At 52.2% G+C, this 14,727-nt stretch overlaps 2 protein-coding genes and 1 long non-coding RNA gene across 10 annotated transcripts in view; 1 reads left to right on the top strand and 2 right to left on the bottom strand.

Annotated features, from left to right (window-relative positions):
* The window catches only part of LOC132386408 (NACHT, LRR and PYD domains-containing protein 3-like), a 40,771-nt gene extending 34,347 nt beyond the window's left edge, over positions 1–6,424 (bottom strand). For 5 of the 6 annotated variants that reach the window (XM_059958680.1, XM_059958687.1, XM_059958682.1 and 2 more), the window contains exon 1: positions 6,300–6,413. The gene's annotated coding sequence lies outside the window, so the exon portion shown is untranslated. Of the gene's footprint in view, positions 1–6,299 lie in introns of all 6 variants that reach the window. The other variant, XM_059958681.1, reaches the window with a different exon arrangement.
* Positions 1–14,727, bottom strand: part of LOC132386410 (keratin-associated protein 5-1-like) — a 52,636-nt gene that overhangs the window by 30,302 nt on the left and 7,607 nt on the right. The window lies entirely within an intron of this gene.
* The window catches only part of LOC132386411 (uncharacterized), a 29,783-nt gene continuing 25,649 nt past the window's right edge, over positions 10,594–14,727 (top strand). For all 3 annotated transcript variants that reach the window (XR_009509524.1, XR_009509525.1, XR_009509528.1), the window contains exon 1: positions 10,594–14,253. This is a non-coding gene — a long non-coding RNA (uncharacterized LOC132386411). The remainder of the gene's footprint in view (positions 14,254–14,727) is intronic.

Raw genomic sequence — 14,727 nt, 5'->3', positions numbered from 1 at the left:
TGGTCCAAATGATATTTGGATCGGAGATGGACGACGCCGCCTCTGTTCATGCGGTTTTGTTGAAACTGCCAAGCTTCTGGACGCTGCGACCTCACCTATGGTTCCAGCAAGCTGAAGCCCAATTCCACGTTCAGCAGATAACCTCAGAGGACACACGTTACTACTACGTGGTGAGCTCCCTCGACCAGGAGACAGCCGCCCAGGTTGAGGAGTTCATACAGTCGCCCCTGGAGGACGGCAAATACATGGACTTCAAAGCCCTACTCATAAGGACTTTCGGACTCTCACGGCGCAAGCGGGCTGCCCGTTTACAGCACCTCGATGGTTTGGGGGACAGACCTCCATCGGCTTGAATGAATGAGATGTTGTCTCTGGCCGGCAGCCACAAGCCCTGCCTCATGTTTGAGCAGGCATTCCTGGAGCAGCTGCCCGAGGACATACGCCTGCTGCTGTCCGACGCGGATTTCAGCGACCCCCGGAATGTGGCAGCCCGGGTGGACTTACTGTGGAATGCCAAGAAGGCGAGTGGGGTGTCCGTCGCACAGATCACCAGGCCGCGCTCCCAGCAGCAAACCAGACCAGGCCCGGCCACAGAGCCCACTAACCCCACAGGCAGGGGTGAGGAGCCCAACAAATGGTGTTTCTACCACCAGCGGTGGGACGCAGAAGCCCGCCACTGTAGCCCGCCCTGCAAGTTCCCAGGAAACGCCAGGGCCAGCCGCTGCTGATGCCTACGGCAGCTGGCCATCAGGATAGTCTTCAGTATGTGTGGGACAGGAGGTCGGGACGCCGTTTTTTGGTCGACACCGGTGCCGAGATCAGCGTCTTACCTCCGACAAGTTACGACACCCGCAGCAGGGCACCAGGTCCCCCCCGAGGGCCATGAACGGCAGCACAGTTAGGACCTACGGCACCCTTACGATGCAGCTGCAGTTCGGCTCCAGCGGTTCACGTGGGACTTCACACTGGCCGCCGTAGTCCAACCACTTCTGGGAGCGGATTTTTTGCGGGCTCACAGCCTGCTGGTTGACCTGCCGAGTCAGAGACTGGTCCACTCCGAGACCTTTCAGACGTTCTCCCTGGGTGCAGCCCAGTTGCCAGCCCCTCACCTCGACTCCATCACACTGTCCGACAACGACTTCACCAGGGTCCTGGCGGATTTCCCATCGGTTCTGAAATCGTGCTCGCATGTACCACTTCTGTTGGCAGCTCGTTCCACATGATCTTGACCCTCTGATTGAAGACTTATCCACTCATGTCCCACTAAAACTTCTCATCTTTCACCCATGATGCATGATCTCTGGTTGTCGTTCCACCCAACTTCAGTGGAAAAGACCTGCTTGCATTTCCCTATCTATACCCATCTTCATGTTGCACTGCTCTATCAAATCTCCTCTCAATTTTTAGCATTTCAAGGATTAAAGTCCAAACCTATCCTGTAGGTAGGTGACCAAAACTACACACAATACTCTAAATTCGGACTCACCGATGTCATATACAACTTCAAAATAACATCCCATCCCCTGTCGTCAATAATTTAATTGATGAAGATCACTATGTCAAAAGCATTTATTACCCACCCTATCTACCTGTGGCACTACTTTCAATGAATTATGGACCTCTATTCCCAGATCCTTTTGTTCCACCGCAACGTTTGTGCTCTACTGTTTACTGTGTAAGACCTACCATAGCACAACACTTCGCACTTGCCTGCATTAAATTCCATCTGCCATTTTCAGGTCAGTATTTCCAGCTGTTCCAGATCCCTGTAACCTATGATAGATAATTTGCCTCTCTGTCAACTACACCCCTAATCTTGGTGTCACATGTAAATGTGCTTATCAAGTTAAAAACATTACCATCCCAATCATTGATATAGATGACAAACAGCAACGGACCCTACGATTAATGGAGACAATCATCTACCATCGCAGTCCACCTTCTAATGGAGACAATCATCTACCATCGCAGTCCACCTTCTCCCAAAATGCCATTGTCTACTCCAATTTACTTCCTTATGTTGAACGTGATGCAAATGAATTTTCTTGACCAACCTCCCACGCGGGATTGTTAAATGCTTGCAAAAGACCATGTAAACAACATTCGCTTCATTGCCTTTATCTACTTTCCTGGTAACATACCCCATAACCTCATCAAAAAAAAAATTGTGTGTGTGTTGCCAGGAGTAATGTTAAAATTGTACAAGGCATTGGTAAGGCCAAATTTGGAATATTGTGTACAGTTCTGGTCACGGAATTATAGGAAAGATATCAATAAATTAGAGAGAGTGCAGAGACGATTTACTAGGATGTTACCTGGGTTTCAGCACTTAAGTTACAGAGAAAGGTTGAACAAGTTAGGTCTCTATTCATTGGAGCATAGAAGGTTGAGGGGGGGATTTGATCGAGGTATTTAAAATTTTGAGAGGGATAGATAGAGTTTACGTGAATAGGCTGTTTCCATTGAGAGTAGGGGAGATTCAAACGAGAGGACATGATTTGAGAGTTAGGGGGCAGAAGTTTAAGGGAAACACGAGGGGGTATTTATTTACTCAGAGAGTGATAGCTGTGTGGAATGAGCTTCCTGTAGAAGTAGAGGCCAGTTCAGTTGTGTCATTTAAGGTAAAATTGGATAGGTATATGGACAGGAAAGGAGTGGAGGGTTATGGGCTGAGTGCGGGTAGGTGGGACTAGGTGAGATTAAGAGCTCGGCACGGACTAGGAGGGCCGAGATGGCCTGTTTCTGTGCTGTGATTGTTATATGGTTATATGTTATATGGTTAAACAAAGTCATGCTGACTGTTCCAAGTAAGTCTTGTCTTTACAAATACTTATATATGCAGTGCTTCTGATACTGATGTCAGAAGCACTGGTCTATAGTTTGCTGGTTTATTTTTTTAAGCCTTTCTTCAACAGCAGGTCTATATAACCCATGTCAGTGTGGGGAGCGGGATTTTACACCATATTCCAGGTACAATCTCAAGCAAACGCAAGTAATTGTTAATGTCATTTCACTCTTACACCCAATAACTCTTACAATAAATACAATGTACCTTTCACCTTCCTCTCTACCCACTGCACTTAAACTCTCCATTTTAACACACTCAGGATTTCAGTTTCTCCTACAGAAGTGGGTGATCTCACATTTCCCAAACTGGACTCCAGTGACCTGTTGTTCCCACTCACTCCTTTTGCCTCCATTACCCCAAAACCTCTCGACAAGAGACACAGAACATAGAACAGTACAGCACAGTGCTCAGTCTATTCAATGAATGAAATGGCCAACTAAACTAATCCCATCTGCCAGAACAATGTCCATATCCTTCCATTCTCCATTGAACAAGATGTTGAGATACATCATTGAGGTGGTAGGATACAGACTGGACAGAGGTTGAATAAGATGGTTGTTGTATATCATTGAGGTGGTGGGAAACAGACTGGACAGAGGTTGAACAAGATGGTTAATATATATCATTGAGGTGGTGGGATACAGACTGGACAGAGGTTGAACAAGATGGTTGATATATATCATTGAGGTGGTGGGATACAGGCTGGACCGAGGTTGAACAAGATGGGCGGGGAATGAGCAGATGGAATCAGCTGGGAGAATGGATCAAGGACGATCACTGATGGTCCTCAGGAGGAGAGGTTGGTCAACAGCCCGCCCCCTACATTTCTAATGAGCAGCACTGTTTATTGTTCTTGTGTTAAAATGCCTTTATGGGATTATGATGTTCCAGTTCATTTATTGTTACCTTTTAGCTTGGATTATACAGTTACTTGCTTGTGTATTTCTGGGTCACACTAACTGTAACCGGGGTGTGTGATGGTCACCTCCCGTCTGTATGAGACTGGTTGGGTCGTGCTGGCCGGTCTATTTTGTGTTTATCACGATAAAACTGTTATTGAGTTTAACGAGCTGCCTCATCTGTCGTTATGGACCGAATGCTCACCACAATACTACTGTATAAAAGATCTGAAAATAACAAAGCTAGAACAAACCATAAAAACTTTGGAGTTTACGCTTTGCCCATCAGCAAATTTTATCAATGCATCATAAAAGTTTCCCATCCGGACACTCCACGCATTGGTACGGCGACTGCTTCGCCCATGGCTGCAAGGAACTGCAGAGTTACGGACACAGATCAGCTCATCTCAGAAACCAGTCTTCCCTACGTGAACTCCTTCTGGACTTCCCGCTCCCTCGCTCGGTAAAATCAAAGATCCGCACAGCCTGGGCATTCCCTTTTCTCACCCACCCCCATTAGGGAGAAGATACATATCACCAGGCTTAAAAGCGGCTCACCTGAAGTGAAAACGTTTTTGAGAAGTTCCAGGAAGCGAGGCGAAGTCGACAGTTCGGGAAGTTAACGGGACTCATTGGCCAATATTAGATTTCTCCAACAAATCCACGTCAGCACAAAACGGTCACTGGACTCCGCCGGCCAAAAATCACTGCATTCGAGCGGCAGACTGTGAGCATGCGCGATGCGATTCTCACATCGACAGAGCCAGGGGGGGCGGGGCCTCGGGAAAAAGCCGCAGCCTGCAGATCTGCGGCAGAATAAGAGCGGAAAACAGGATACCGTGACCGGTGGGCGCGTCTCCCCGACAACAAACCGGCTCCATAGGACAGAGCAGAATAATTAGGCCGTTTGGCCCATCGAGTCTAGCTGACCTTTTTACCCCTCCTCAGCCCCACTCCACGGCCTTCTCATCGGAACCACTCAAGAACCTAGTAAATACCCCCACAGCTCCCTCTGCTAATTCCACACTCTGGCTACAGAAATGTCTCCGAATCTCTGTTTTAAATAGGCGCCCCTTTGCCCTGAGGCTGATTCGCCATTTTAATTGTGTGGAGATTGACCGCCTGGGTTGCTGGTTCGCAGGGAGAGATCAGTGAAGTGTGTCCGTCTTAGAGGGGCCCAGAGAGTTGGAAAATGAGTAAATGGCCGACAGTTCGGGAAGTTACCGGGATTCACTGCCCAACATCAGAGCTGCCGACTCGACACTGGCCTCAGTACTCACCGACGGGAATCTGATATTTCCCCCGGGGTGAGGGGGCGCAGACCCGATCGGTTTCAACAACGAACGGGGAGAAAAACCACCATCCATCCGGGGGGGGGGGGGAGGGGCGGCGGCTGTGAGCATGCGCAGGGTGATTACTACGTCAGTGCGGAGGGTCTCCCCAGGGAGCAAATTCCAGTGACCGACCCAGCAGACTCGGTGAGGAACAACATACACGCCCCTCATATTGTAGCTGGCTCTTTGTGAGCCGGTTCGAGTGCGCCAGGAAGTGGGTCGCCACAATATCTCCATTAACCTACCTCCTCTCACCTCAAATGCATGTCCTCTTATCTTAGAAATTTCAAAAATATATCGTCTATCCACTCTGTCCCTCTCGTAATCTTATAAACGTCCGTCCAGTCTCTGGAGAAAACAACACAAGTTTGTCCAGCCTCTCGTTATAGCTCATGCCCTCTAATCCAGGCAGTGTCCTGGTAAACCTGTTCTGCGTCTTCTCCAAAGCCCTGACATCCTTCCGAGAATGGGTGCGACCAGAACTGTATGAAACACTCCCGATGTGGATTAACTAGTTTTACAAAGCTGCAACACAACTTCCCGACTTTTGAACTCAGTGCTTCAACTAATAAAGACAACCACGCCATTTGCCTTCTTAACCACCCGATCAATCTGTTCAGTCTCTTTCAGGGAGCGATGAACTTGGAGTCTAAGATCCCTCTGATCATCGACACTGTTCAGGGTTTTGCATTTAACAGTGTACCGTCTCATACATTCGACCTACCGAACTGCCAAAATGATCATCACTAATCAAATCTCACTGAGATTTCTCAGGTCCTGTTGAATTTATTGCCAAGTCACAAGTACGGGAAGGTACAGGGACAGAGAAACACTGACTTGTGGCAGCATCACAGGCAAGTACATTCCGATAACACACGGAACACAAATTGTACAATTCTCTGTCAGTAACAAGATAGAAACATGTTTTACTTCCTCCGGCTAATAGGACCAGAACAACGGGCTGAGCGGCGGCTCATCTCAGACGGTTCGGTGTGAAGGTCCGACCCCGGCAGATTCTGTGAAGGAAGCGAGGCGAGCCCGCCAGTTCGGGCAAGTTCATCCCCTGCCCCTTCAGGCTTCACCGATCACCTTGTGTTTCTCTCTCCCTCCCCACCCCCACCTTTTGTTCTCCAGTTCTCCTGTTTGAATCCGGGAAAGTTAATGGGTTTCTCGGCCTAACGTCAGACCTCCCCGCTCCGGACCTGCTTCAATACTCACCGAAAGGAAATTCTTGGTGTCGCCCCGCAGAGAATAATCCGTCCCCGGCTCCCTGCCCCAAGGGGCGAGGGTGAGGACCCCCTCCCGATCCCGATCCCGATACACCGCCGGCCCGCGTCAACAAAGAATGAAAAACAACACCGCCCTTCCGTACTGAGCATGCGCAATGTCGTCAGCACGTCACCAGGTGAGTGGGCGGGGCCTCGGACAGGTAGACCCAGTGTCTCAGATCGCTCCTGCCCCACCGAACTCGTTTCTGCAAACCTCGACACTGTCTTGTTCAATCCCTAATGTTCGTCACCAGGTGAGTGGGCGGGGCCTCGGACAGGTAGACCCAGTGTCTCAGATCGCTCCTGCCCCACCGAACTCGTTTCTGCAAACCTCGACACTGTCTTGTTCAATCCCTAATGTTCGTCACCAGGTGAGTGGGCGGGGCCTCGGACAGGTAGGCCCAGTGTCTCAGATCGCTCCTGCCCCACCGAACTCGTTTCTGCAAACCTCGACACTGTCTTGTTCAATCCCTAATGTTCGTCACCAGGTGAGTGGGCGGGGCCTCGGACAGGTAGACCCAGTGTCTCAACTCGCTCCTGCCCCACCGATCTCGTTTCTGCAAAACTCGACACTGTCTTGTTCAATCCCTAATGTTTGTCACCAGGTGAGTGGGCGGGGCCTCGGACAGGTGGACCCAGTGTCTCAGATCGCTCCTGCCCCACCGAGCTCGTTTCTGCAAACCTCGACACTGTCTTGTTCAATCCCTAATGTTCGTCACCAGGTGAATGGGCGGGGCCCCGGACAGGTAGACCCAGTGTCTTAGATCGCTCCTGCCCCACCGAGCTCGTTTCTGCAAACCTCGACACTGTCTTGTTCAATCCCTAATGTTCGTCACCAGGTGAGTGGGCGGGGCCTCGGACAGGTAGACCCAGTGTCTCAGATCGCCGCACCGAACTCGTTTCTGCAAACCTCGACACTGTCTTGTTCAATCCCTAATGTTCGTCATCAGGTGAGTGGGCGGGGCCTCGGACAGGTAGACCCAGTGTCTTAGATCGCTCCTGCCCCACCGAGCTCGTTTCTGCAAACCTCGACACTGTCTTGTTCAATCCCTAATGTTCGTCACCAGGTGAGTGGGCGGGGCCTCGGACAGGTAGACCCAGTGTCTCAGATCGCTCCTGCCCCACCGAACTCGTTTCTGCAAACCTCGACACTGTCTTGTTCAATCCCTAATGTTCGTCACCAGGTGAGTGGGCGGGGCCTCGGACAGGTGGACCCAGTGTCTCAGATCGCTCCTGCCCCACCGAGCTCGTTTCTGCAAACCTCGACACTGTCTTGTTCAATCCCTAATGTTCGTCACCAGGTGAGTGGGCGGGGCCTCGGACAGGTAGACCCAGAGTCTCAGATCGCTCCTGCCCCACCGAGCTCGTTTCTGCAAACCTTGACACTGTCTTGTTCAATCCCTAATGTTCGTCACCAGGTGAGTGGGCGGGGCCTCGGACAGGTAGACCCATTGTCTCAGATCGCTACTGCCCCACCGAACTCGTTTCTGCAAACCTTGACAGTGTCTTGTTCAATCCCTAATGTTCGTCAACAGGTGAGTGGGCGGGGCCTCGGACAGGTAGGCCCAGTGTCTCAGATCGCTCCTGCCCCACCGAACTCGTTTCTGCAAACCTCGACACTGTCTTGTTCAATCCCTAATGTTCGTCACCAGGTGAGTGGGCGGGGCCTCGGACAGGTAGGCCCAGTGACTCAGATCGCTCCTGCCCCACCGAACTCGTTTCTGCAAACCTCGACACTGTCTTGTTCAATCCCTAATGTTCGTCACCAGGTGAGTGGGCGGGGCCTCGGACAGGTGGACCCATTGTCTCAGATCGCTCCTGCCCCACCGAACTCGTTTCTGCAAACCTTGACACTGTCTTGTTCAATCCCTAATGTTCGTCACCAGGTGAGTGGGCGGGGCCTCGGACAGGTAGACCCATTGTCTCAGATCGCTCCTGCCCCACCGAACTCGTTTCTGCAAACCTTGACACTGTCTTGTTCAATCCCTAATGTTCGTCACCAGGTGAGTGGGCGGGGCCGCGGACAGGTAGGCCCAGTGTCTCAGATCGCTCCTGCCCCACCGAACTCGTTTCTGCAAACCTCGACACTGTCTTGTTCAATCCCTAATGTTCGTTCACCAGGTGAGTGGGCGGGGCCTCGGACAGGTGGACCCAGTGTCTCAGATCGCTCCTGCCCCAACGAACTCGTTTCTGCAAACCTCGACACTGTCTTGTTCAATCCCTAATGTCCGTCACCAGGTGAGTGGGCGGGGCCTCGGACAGGTAGACCCAGTGTCTCAGATCGCTCCTGCCCCACCGAACTCGTTTCTGCAAACCTCGACACTGTCTTGTTCAATCCCTAATGTTCGTCACCAGGTGAATGGGCGGGGCCTCGGACAGGTGGACCCATTGTCTCAGATCGCTCCTGCCCCACCGAACTCGTTTCTGCAAACCTTGACACTGTCTTGTTCAATCCCTAATGTTCGTCACCAGGTGAGTGGGCGGGGCCTCGGACAGGTAGACCCAGTGTCTCAGATCGCCCCACCGAACTCGTTTCTGCAAACCTCGACACTGTCTTGTTCAATCCCTAATGTTCGTCACCAGGTGAGTGGGCGGGGCCTCGGACAGGTAGACCCAGTGTCTTAGATCGCTCCTGCCCCACCGAGCTCGTTTCTGCAAACCTCGACACTGTCTTGTTCAATCCCTAATGTTCGTCACCAGGTGAGTGGGCGGGGCCTCGGACAGGTAGGCCCAGTGTCTCAGATCGCTCCTGCCCCAACGAACTCGTTTCTGCAAACCTCGACACTGTCTTGTTCAATCCCTAATGCTCGTCACCAGGTGAGAGGACGGGGCCTCGGACAGGTAGGCCCAGTGTCTCAGATCGCTCCTGCCCCACCGAACTCGTTTCTGCAAACCTTGACACTGTCTTGTTCAATCCCTAATGCTCGTCACCAGGTGAGTGGGCGGGGCCTCGGACAGGTAGACCCAGTGTCTCAGATCGCTCCTGCCCCACCGAACTCGTTTCTGCAAACCTTGACACTGTCTTGTTCAATCCCTAATGTTCGTCACCAGGTGAGTGGGCGGGGCCTCGGACAGGTAGACCCAGTGTCTCAGATCGCTCCTGCCCCACCGAGCTCGTTTCTGCAAACCTCGACACCGTCTTGTTCAATCCCTAATGTCCGTCACCAGGTGAGTGGGCGGTGCCTCGGACAGGTAGACCCAGTGTCTCAGATCGCTCCTACCCCACCGAACTCGTTTCTGCAAATCTTGACACTGTCTTGTTCAATCCCTAATGTTCGTCACCAGGTGAGTGGCCGGGGCCTCGGACAGGTAGACCCAGTGTCTCTGATCGCTCCTGCCCCACCGAACTCGTTTCTGCAAACCTTGACACTGTCTTGTTCAATCCCTAATGTTCGTCACCAAGTGAGTGGGCGGGGCCTCGGACAGGTAGACCCAGTGTCTCAGATCGCTCCTGCCCCACCGAACTCGTTTCTGCAAACCTCGACACTGTCTTGTTCAATCCCTAATGTTCGTCACCAGGTGAGTGGGCGGGGCCTCGGACAGGTGGACCCAGTGTCTCAGATCACTCCTGCCCCACCGAACTCGTTTCTGCAAACCTCGACACTGTCTTGTTCAATCCCTAATGTCCGTCACCAGGTGAGTGGGCGGGGCCTCGGACAGGTAGACCCAGTGTCTCAGATCGCTCCTGACCCATCGAACTCGTTTCTGCAAACCTTGACACTGTCTTGTTCAATCCCTAATGTTCGTCACGAGGTGAGTGGGCGGGGCCTCGGACAGGTGGACCCAGTGTCTCAGATCGCTCCTGCCCCACCGAACTCGTTTCTGCAAACCTTGACACTGTCTTGTTCAATCCCTAATGTCCGTCACCAGGTGAGTGGGCGGGGCCTCGGACAGGTAGACCCAGTGTCTCAGATCGCTCCTGCCCCACCGAACTCGTTTCTGCAAACCTTGACACTGTCTTGTTCAATCCCTAATGTCCGTCACCAGGTGAGTGGGCGGGGCCTCGGACAGGTAGACCCAGTGTCTCAGATCGCTCCTGCCCCATCGAACTCGTTTCTGCAAACCTTGACACTGTCTTGTTCAATCCCTAATGTTCGTCACCAGGTGAGTGGGCGGGGCCTCGGACAGGTGGACCCAGTGTCTCAGATCGCTCCTGCCCCACCGAACTCGTTTCTGCAAACCTTGACACTGTCTTGTTCAATCCCTAATGTTCGTCACCAGGTGAGTGGGCGGGGCCTCGGACAGGTAGACCCAGTGTCTCAGATCGCTCCTGCCCCACCGAACTCGTTTCTGCAAACCTCGACACTGTCTTGTTCAATCCCTAATGTTCGTCACCAGGTGAGTGGGCGGGGCCTCGGACAGGTAGACCCAGTGTCTCAGATCGCTCCTGCCCCACCGAACTCGTTTCTGCAAACCTTGACACTGTCTTGTTCAATCCCTAATGTTCGTCACACTTCTCACGCTTTGAACTTCTTCAATGATTTAAAGTTCCCTCGCCCCCACCGCCTTATTTTCTCCATGGACGTCCAGACCCTCTATACCTCCACCCCCGACCAGGAAGGTCTCAAAGCTCCGCTTCTTTTTGGATTCCAGACCTAAACAATTCCCCTCTACAACCACTCTCCTCCATCTAGCGAATTAGTTCTTACTCTCAATCATTACTCCTTTGTCTCCTCCCACTTCCTCCAAACCAAGGGTGCAGCCATGGGCACCCGCATGGGTCCCGGTTATGCCTGCCATTTTGTTGGTTATGTGGAACAGTCCATGTTCCAAGTCTATACGTGTATCCATCCCCCTCTTTTCCTTCGCTACATCGGCGACTGCATTGTGTCTGCCTCCTGCACGCTTGCTGAGCTCGTCGACTTCATTAACTTTGCCTCCAACTTTCACCCTGCCCTTAAAATTACCTGGTTCATTTCCGACACCTCCCTGCCCTTTCTTGATCTGTCTGTTTCCATCTCTGGAGACGGCCTATCTACTGATATCGACTATCAGCCTACAGACTCTCACAGCTACCTGGACTATTATTCTTTCCACCCTGTCTCTTGCAACAATGCTATCCCCTTCTCGCAATTCCTCCGTCTCTGCCGCATCTGCTCTCAGGATGAGGCTTTTCATTCCAGGACGAAGGAGATGTCGTCCTTTTATAAGCAAAGGGGCTCTGACGGTGGTGTTGGAAAAGAGGATGCTGTCCAAGTTGCATGCCATCTTGGACAATGACTCCCATCCACTCCATAGTGTACTGGTTAGGCACAGGAGTACATTCAGCCAGAGACTCACTCCACCGAGATGTAACACTGAGCGTCATAGGAAGTCATTCCTGCCCGTGGCCATCAAACTTTACAACTCCTCCCTCGGAGTGTCAGACCCCTGAGCCAATAGGCGGGCCCTGGACTTATTTCCACTTGGCATGATTAACTTATTATTATTTAATTATTTATGGTTTTATATTGCAATATTTCTTCACTATTCTTGGTGGTGCTTCTGTAACGAAACCCAGTTTCCCTCGGGGTCAATAAAGTATGTCTGTCTGTCTGTCATCACCTCTGCTCTGAAACGCATCTCTCCCATTTCCCGCACATCTGCCCACCACCCGACTCGGGATAGGGTTCCCCTTGTCCTCACCTACCACCCCACCAGACTCCGGGTCCAACGTATAATTCTCCGTAACTTCCGCCACCTCCGACGGGATCCCACTACGAAGCACAACTTTCCCTCCACATTCCCTTTCTGCTTTCCGCAGGGATCGCTCCCTATGCGACTCCCTTGTCCCCCCCATCCCTCCCCACCGATCTCCCTCCTGGCACTTATCCTTGTAAGCAGAACAAGTGCTACACCTGCCCTTACACTTCCTTCCTCACCACCATTCAGGGCCCCAGAAAGCCCTTCCAGGTGAGGCGACACTTCACCTGTGAGTCGGCTGGTGTGGTATACTGCGTCTGGTGTTCCCGGTGTGGCCTTTGGTGAGACCCGACGCAGACTGGGAGACCGTTTCGCTGAACACCTGCGCTCGATCTGCCAAGGAAAGCAGGATCTCCCAGAGGCCACACATTTTAATTCCACGTCCCATTCCCATTCTGATATGTCTACCCATGGCCTCCTCTACTGTCAAGATGAAGCCACACTCAGGTTGCAGGAACAATAACATATACCGGCTGGGTAGCCTCCAACCTGATGGCATGAACATTGAATTCTCTAACTTCAGTTAATGACCCTCCTCCCCTTCTTACCCCATCCCTGATATATTTAGTTTTTTTCCACCCTCCTCCTTTTTTTCTCTCTTTCTGCCCGTCACTCTGCCTGTTCTCCATCTCCCTCTGGTGCCCCCTCCCTCTTTCTTTCTCCCGAGGCCTCCCGTCCCATGATCCTTTCCCTTCTCCAGCTCTGTATCCCTTTTGCCAATCACCTTTTCAGCTCTCAGCTTCATCCCACCCCCTCCGGTCTTCTCCTATCATTTCGCATTTTCCCCTCCCCAATCTACTTTCAAATCTCTTACTATATTTCCTTTCAGTCAGACCTGACGAAGGGTCTCGGCCCGAAACGTCGACAGAGCTTCTCCCTGTAGATGCTGCCTGGCCTGCTGCATCCCACCAGTGTTGTGTGTGTGTTTTGTCTGGAGAAGGGAAGGTCTGATTGGGGAAAGAGGTAAAAAGCTGGAGAACAACACACACAAAATGCTGGTGGACGTCCTGACGAAGGGTCTCGGCCCGAAACGTCGACAGAGCTTCTCCCTGTAGATGCTGCCTGGCCTGCTGTGTTCCGCCGGCATTTTGTGTGTGCTGCAGACGCTGCGGATCCGCGGTAAAACGGGATCACGTGACGGGTGGAGGGTCTCCCACGTGACCCGGTGACTCCACTCCTCGCCCCTCACACGCTGCCCGACCTCCCCACCGCATCTCCCACATTATCCCATATTTACACCGGGTACATGTTTAACATTTCCCCTCCGTATATTCCCGTCCCATCCCTCCACCTCCCTGGGTCACTGTTACGGGTTCGAATCCCATGCCGGTCCGACGAACATTTTAGATCCAAAACAGGATTGTGCAGGTTTCATGTAAATCAGTCTATGTTTATAAACACTAATTCCTACTCACATTCCTCCTGCCTCACTGGACAGGAACACTGAAACATCAAGTGAGAAACAGCAGGAGGTGGCCATTCAGCCCCTCTAACTATCAACAAGATGGCAGCTGCTCTCCCCTCTCAGCCACGTGTTTCTGCCCGATCCTCATTTCCTCGATCGCTTCGGTCTCCACCCATCTGCCGGCCTCTGTTTTACGTGTGGACGATCGCTGAGTCTTCACCGCCCTCTGTGGTGGGGATTTACAGACATTCAACACCCTCGGAGTGGAGGCATTTCCCCTCATCTCAGTCCCGGACAATCCACTCCTTTTTCCGGAGTCTGGGATCCCTGGTTCAGCCGGTAATGATTTTGTGAATTTCAATGTGGTCACCTCTCAGTCCCCGATTCTCTAAATGAAAGGGTTATCACATTTGATCTTTCTTCATCTGATGACCCCACCACCCCAGGGATCAGTCTGGTGAATCTTCATCGCACTCTCTACAACAAATACTCTCTAACCTCTTTGTTAATCTTCTGCAGCCCCGTGTTGCCCAACCACTCCCCTCCCACCCCTGTCACTATTTGCCCCTTCCCACCTCCCCCCTCACCTGGATCCACCTCTCACTCCCCAGCTCTTGCCCCATCCCCACCCCTCACCTCTTTTCTCTGACTATTTCCCGTCCACTCTCAGTCCAGACGGAGGGACTCGGCCCGAAATATTGACGGTCCATTTCCCTCCACAGATGCTGCCCGACCCGTTGAGTTCCTCCGGCAGTTTGTTCTTTGGTCTGTGTAACCCGTGTTAGTGTGGGGAGCGGGATATTACACCGTATTCCAGGTACAGTCTCAACAAAACCCAAATAATTGTCATTTTGTCCGGATCACTGGCCCCGCTTCGCACCAATGGGAATAGCGCAGCTCCTGATTCCTCTGTTGACAGCGGTGCGGGAGGGGCTGGTCACGTGATTATTAGCCCAGCCGTTCCACCGATAAAGCTCGAGCAGAGCAGCGCGTGGGTGACGTAAGACACCGCGCACGTGAGGGCAGATCCCGGCTTGGGGAGCCCATGTGTGACGTCAGGCGCATGGGGGGAGGAGCTGTGTGACGTCACCTGTGGGAGAGCGCTGGCATTTAAAAGCACCTTAATGGACCTTTCAGTGGGTCAACAACATTAATGACGGGTTTCATCACTGGATCCAGTGTTGTGGGATGTAAAGTCCCCTGTTATGTGTCCGGCTGTGCCGTGTTGTTGGTGGAGTGGGCAGCGTGGTGTTTGTCTCGATTCGGGTCACAACACCAGAATTGCCAGCGG

Source organism: Hypanus sabinus, unplaced genomic scaffold, assembly GCF_030144855.1.
Source record: "Hypanus sabinus isolate sHypSab1 unplaced genomic scaffold, sHypSab1.hap1 scaffold_1147, whole genome shotgun sequence".
In the NCBI taxonomy this organism is placed as follows: Eukaryota; Metazoa; Chordata; class Chondrichthyes; order Myliobatiformes; family Dasyatidae; genus Hypanus; species Hypanus sabinus.
The sequence above is the reverse complement of the archived record's forward strand: the minus strand, read 5'-3'. Positions and strand labels throughout refer to the sequence as shown.